Source organism: Felis catus, chromosome A1 (assembly GCF_018350175.1).
Source record: "Felis catus isolate Fca126 chromosome A1, F.catus_Fca126_mat1.0, whole genome shotgun sequence".
Classification (NCBI taxonomy): Eukaryota; Metazoa; Chordata; class Mammalia; order Carnivora; family Felidae; genus Felis; species Felis catus.
This window is the reverse complement of record NC_058368.1, coordinates 231085483-231090813: the sequence shown is the minus strand read 5'-3', so window position 1 is coordinate 231090813 and position 5331 is coordinate 231085483. Positions and strand designations below refer to the sequence as shown.

The following is a 5331-nucleotide window of genomic DNA, read 5'->3' as shown; positions in this document are numbered from 1 at the left end:
CCTTGCAGGGGAGTGGGTTTGGGGAAGGTCCGATTGGAAAAGCCCAATCAGATGCACATCAGCTGATGGTGACTTTGACCTTATGACTCAGGAACCGTCTGTCCTGCTGAAATGCACAACCAAGGCCCTGGTCCCTGCGTGCAACCAGAATGATTTGGCGTTCCACCTAACTCCGTCAGCTTCCGTATTTTTCATGTTTAGAGAAAGAGGTTTTGGTTGATTGGTGTTTGTGACGAGTAAGCAAGAGAAAAGGGGGCGTAGAGACAGCTCTGGAAGTGTGCAATCACCTGGCATGATGAGCTCTGCGGCGGTTGGGCGGGGCCGTGATTTTGCTCCGAAAATGATTTTAGCTACGAGTTGCTCATTTAACTTAACGATTAGCTGTTATGTCCTGGCAATCACTGGCATACTTACCAGTTCTTGTAACATGGGAACACTTGGCTTTACAAATGTTTTTCAGATGTCGTGAGACTTTCCTGTGTCCTCAATTTCACAATTAATGGAGGAGTATGCAAAGTAATCATTTGAGTTTCCTATTGCTGTTTCCATACTTTGAGGCCTCTAATTTTTTTCAAGTCTTAAACATTTCCAAAGCTCCTTGAAAACACACGTAAGCCTGAGGCTCTTTTTCTTGGCGGCTAAAGAATACAAGGGGTCAGACTCTCGGGAAAATTCTGAGTCTCATGCAGAGTTAGTTCTCCTTGATGGTCAAAGTACATTCCCACTGGAACGTCCCGAGGTGGGTGCAGAAGTGTAATTAACCCCCTTTTCTAGGTTCTAGGTTCTAGGTTCTAGCTCCCGGAATGGTGACTTAACAAACATGTACTCTCTCTGAGAGTCCTTCCACGATGGGTCCAAGGGGACAGGTTTCTCTGCTGCACGTGGTCACTCAGGGACCCAGGTTCTGTCACCTTGCTGTTTTGCCGTCACTTAGGGTATCGCTGTCGTCTGTGTGGTTGCAGTTCACAGGCAGGTGGAGGGCAGGGCGGGACACGGGCTCGATGACTTAAGGCCCAGAGGCCCCCACCCACATTCCAGCGCTGATGCGTCTGGTCACACGACCACGACAAACTGCACAGGAGGTCGGGCAGGGGAGGAATCTCCCGCGGAGCAGCCAGGAGCTCGACCAGCCCTCGGTCCCGTGGAAGAAGTGGGAGGTGGGGGGGTGGGGATACCGCGGATGTCCCCCGTCCCGTGCCAGCTCTCCCAGACTCCTCCACGCGTCACCCCAGCCACCACGGTTCAGGAATGAGAACATCCCTGTCCTTGTGGGAAGTCCACGCTTCCTCATGCTGCTTTCGCTTTGCAGGCAGGATTTGTCGGGCTGGCCCAGAACGTCCTCTAACGCTGAAGAGTAAGGAGGTGACGTCTGTGACTCACAAAACAGCCCCGTGCACCTGCTGGGGAAGACAGACTTTTTTCCTCCGACATAACAAATTAGAACCCATCTGGGAGTTGAGAAGCCCGGGCTAAGGTTTCCTGGATCTGTTTGCACACGGGGCAATGATGACAAGCAAAGAAAACGATATGGTTAAAGAACCCTTCTGTGTCGAGTAGAAGGAAAGCTTAAGAATTCTTACACATTTCACTCTGGTGTAGGATGGTGATGTGTAAGGATCTGAAACTAATTTAACCCATTCACAGTACTTCTATTTTTTTTTTTAATTTTTTTAAAATCTGTGCTGTTAGCACAGAGCCCGATGCAGGGCTCGAACCCACAAACCATGAGATCAGGACCTGAGCCGAAGTCAGACACTCAACCGACTGAGCCACCCAGGCCCCTATCCACAGTACTCCTAAGTGCCAGGCACGGTTCTAAGACCTGAGAAATGATGGTTCCTCTAATCCTTACAATGATATTTTGAAATAAGGACTGTTGTACCCATTTGAGGGATGTGGACACGGAGGCAGAGAGGGAGACGGAACTTGCCCCCCGTCACACAGCCAGTAAGCAGTGGATCTAGGATTTGAAGTTAGACAATCTGGCTCCAGAGTCTGTGCCCACGGGCCAGCAACCTTTCTCAGGAACATCAGCTGGTACACATGTTAGGCTCCGCGGGTTGTGCCGCCTGTCACAGCTACTCAGCTCTGTGGCCGAAGGGTAAAGCAGCCACAGAGAATGTGGAAGCGAGTTAAGTGTGGCCGTGTTCCAGTAAGACTTTGCCTGCGGACGCCGAACTTCGAATTTCATGTAATTTTCACGTGTCACAAAATAGTCTTCTTTTATTTTTTTTACTCAACTATTTAAAAACGTAACAGCCGTTCTTGGCTCGCAGGCTGTTTGCTGGCCCCTGGTCTTTGCAATTAACCTTGACGCCCCGTGGATTCCTGAGACTGTGAGTCCTTTCCTGAGCCTGACTACACTGGGCGCTCCGAGAAGAGCCTCCTGTGCCCTGGAGACCCGCCCCCTTCACCGAGAGGAGGAAGGTGCTCCTATGTCGTTAGAACTTGGTAGAAGGAGAAGGTGAAGTGTCCCTGTAACCAGGCGTCACGTGGCCAATGAGGATGTGGTCATGTGACCAGTGAGGACCGGGGCTGGGACCTACTGATGGACGGGCAGGCAGGATTTGGGTTGGCAATCAGAGCACTCACAGGAGCTTAGAGAAATGGGGAAATGAAGAAAGAAAAAAGGGCGCGTGTATGGTGCAGAAGGATGAGAGGCGCGGACACGGAGCCTCGTCTCTGCAATTTCCCGTCCAAAGAACTCAGTCAGGCAGCCTCTCGGGCAGCGAGCGCTCAGAGAACACATTCCACAAAGCCCGTCCTCATCTGGGTCTTCCGTCAGTTTGGTGACAGCCTGGTGGACAGCCAGGCTGCTTGGGACAGGCCGGGACTGACATAGATCCTGGGGGCGCGCTGGCCTGGCGGCCGCCCCAACTGCTTCCCACCGTGGGTCAGATGGCACCAGAGGGACCTGAGTCTTTTTCGGGTGCCCAGCCTGCAGCCCCGGGGTGTTCTGGCCGCCTCCGGAGCTCCCTTTGGGGCCTTCTCGTCCGGGCCCTGGCTCCCCTCTGTGTTAATTTCCAAGTGCCACGTGTTGGGGGCGGGACTTCCCATAACAGAAGTAGCTCTGGGGACAGGAAGCCCAGGCCACAGTGTCTTGAGGGCTCTAGGGAAGAATGCACCTCCTGATTGCAAAGATCAACGGTGATGATGATGATGATAATGATGGTGACGTTCTCACTCATACCAGCCACCCCCTGTCCTCACAGAGGCACGAAGAAGATTACCGCCCTGGAAATCTATGTCCTAGCACTGCATTATTAATTATTACGACTCCCCTGGTCTGTTTTTGAGGCGGCTGCTAGAATCATGGTTCCTTGTGTACGGACATTAAGAGATGTCACGGATGTTTGAGCTAAAAATTAGTCACGTAGAGCGGGCAACAGCTCTTTCGAGTTCTAGGGGTGTAACTGGGGAGAGGGGTGTACAATCATTATTCCCCTGTCCCTCACAGAGAAATCGAGACCCAGAGAATTCAGACTTGCCCAAGTTCTCGCGGTGAGTCAGAGCTAGAAACATCTCGAGCCTCGAACCTCGGTTGCCACAACTATCCCCTTGCAAATGTTTTTAAAACGGGGGTTCACGCTTGGCTCACACACCCCACATTTTTCCAGTGAGAGGCTTATAAACTACCATGGGTTAGTTTCACTTGGTCAAGCGGTCAACGCAGGGAGGAGACTCCAGACAGAACAGCCGCCCCCTACTCCATAGGGTGAGCCAAGGTTGAAGGAGTGGGGCCTTTTGCCGGGGGGCCTGCTTCAGGGACACTCTTTCTTCCTGTGAGTGTTTCCTGGGATTGTGGGACAGGAGGCCTCTTCCCCCACTGTGTCTTTCTGTTGAACCTTGACACGACTTTGCAGTTTATAGGCTGGGAAGTGTCAACTTTTTAAGAGAGCTTGAAGGAAAAAAAAAAAAAATCCATGCTTCAGCATGGGAGGTGCTAAAAATAAGGGCTTCTTAGTTTCCAGAAGAGCAGATAAATGAACAAACAGGCCATAAGCAAATGTGGCTATTTCTGCCGGGAGTTTTCTTTCTCTCAGAGGTCCCCTGGAGCTGTAAGATGCAAATACAGATTGATAGATTTTTGTTATTAATTCAGAAGCCATTTCTTGGACCCCCAACTATGTGCAAGGCGACGGGCCCCGCAGCCAAATTTCTGAGAGGTTGGAGGTGCTCCCGGGGATGTTAGGAGGGAAGAGAGGTCAGGGCCATTCTGAGAAGCCCATCTTCTGTCTCAGAAAATTCCCAAGGTCCCCGGCGGTCATAGCCACAGTGCCCCATGTTGGTCGCCGAATGGATGCATACCTGGGAATTGAGACTGTGCCTGTTGAGGTGGGGACAGGGCAATGGGATTCCATACGAGGCAGGGTGGTGCAGGTGGCAGGCCTAAGGAAGTTTCCGTCCCAAACTCCTGGCACGGGGGTAAATGCCAGCCTTGTGTCCAGTGCGTCCGTCCCCAGGACCCTGCTCAAGCGTGTCCAAGGCCAACAGCATCGGCTTCCCCTGGGAGCTTGCAGACCTCCTGAATCTGTCTGCCTTCTCACCAGCTCCCTGGGGGAAGGGGGTCGTGTGAGCATTAACACCTCGTGGGTCTTGCTCTAGACTCCACAGGCGTGGTGTCCCCCTGTGACCCCACACTTCCGCCCCCTTTTGGAAAGCGGGTCTCCCAAGCACAGCTCTTTCAAGAAGATCTGCTTTCTCTCACGCCCAATTTGCCCAGGACATGGGGGGGGGGGGGGAGGGGGATGGGCGTCTTCTTTGCTTCCAGACCTTCCACTGCTTTCTTCGGACACCGCAGCTCTCATGAAACCCATCGAGGTATCGGGCCTGGGTCTTGTCAGACTGTGAGAGGTCTGGGATTGGCCTGTCAATCCTTCAGAGTCATGGACACTGCCAGGTGGCTCGGGGCTCCTGGGTCAGGAAAGAGGGCTTCGTTATAGTAGAACAAGCATCATAATCTTTGCTTTAAAATATAGCATAGGAGGGCCTGGGGGGTCAGTCGGTTGAACGTTGAACTCTTGGTTTCAGCTCAGGTCACGATCTCACAGTTGGTGAGTTCGAGCCCTGCGTTGTGGGACCTGCTTGGGATTCTCTCTCTCCTGCTCTCTCTCTCTCTCTGCCCCTTCGGTGTTAGGCGTGCTCTCTCTTTTTCTCTCAAAATAAATACACTGAAAAAAAAATTAAAAATATGTAGTGTATTAAAAATAAATAAATTAATTAAATTAAATATAGTGTATTGGTAGGAAACTTGAGGTATAGTAAGGCCAACAGATTGGAAAGATGGGTTGTTACCCACATTTCCCAAGGGGAGGGAGGTGCCTCGCCATG

General features: G+C 51.8%; 1 long non-coding RNA gene across 1 annotated transcript; it reads right to left on the bottom strand.

The window, feature by feature from the left end:
• Positions 1-2203: 2203 nt before the first annotated feature.
• On the bottom strand, positions 2204-5071 carry LOC111556255. The gene is made up of 3 exons (XR_002736239.2): positions 4774-5071; positions 4309-4554; positions 2204-4056 (listed from the first exon to the last, which is right to left on the bottom strand). It is a non-coding gene; the product is annotated as an uncharacterized LOC111556255 (long non-coding RNA).
• Positions 5072-5331: the final 260 nt, after the last annotated feature.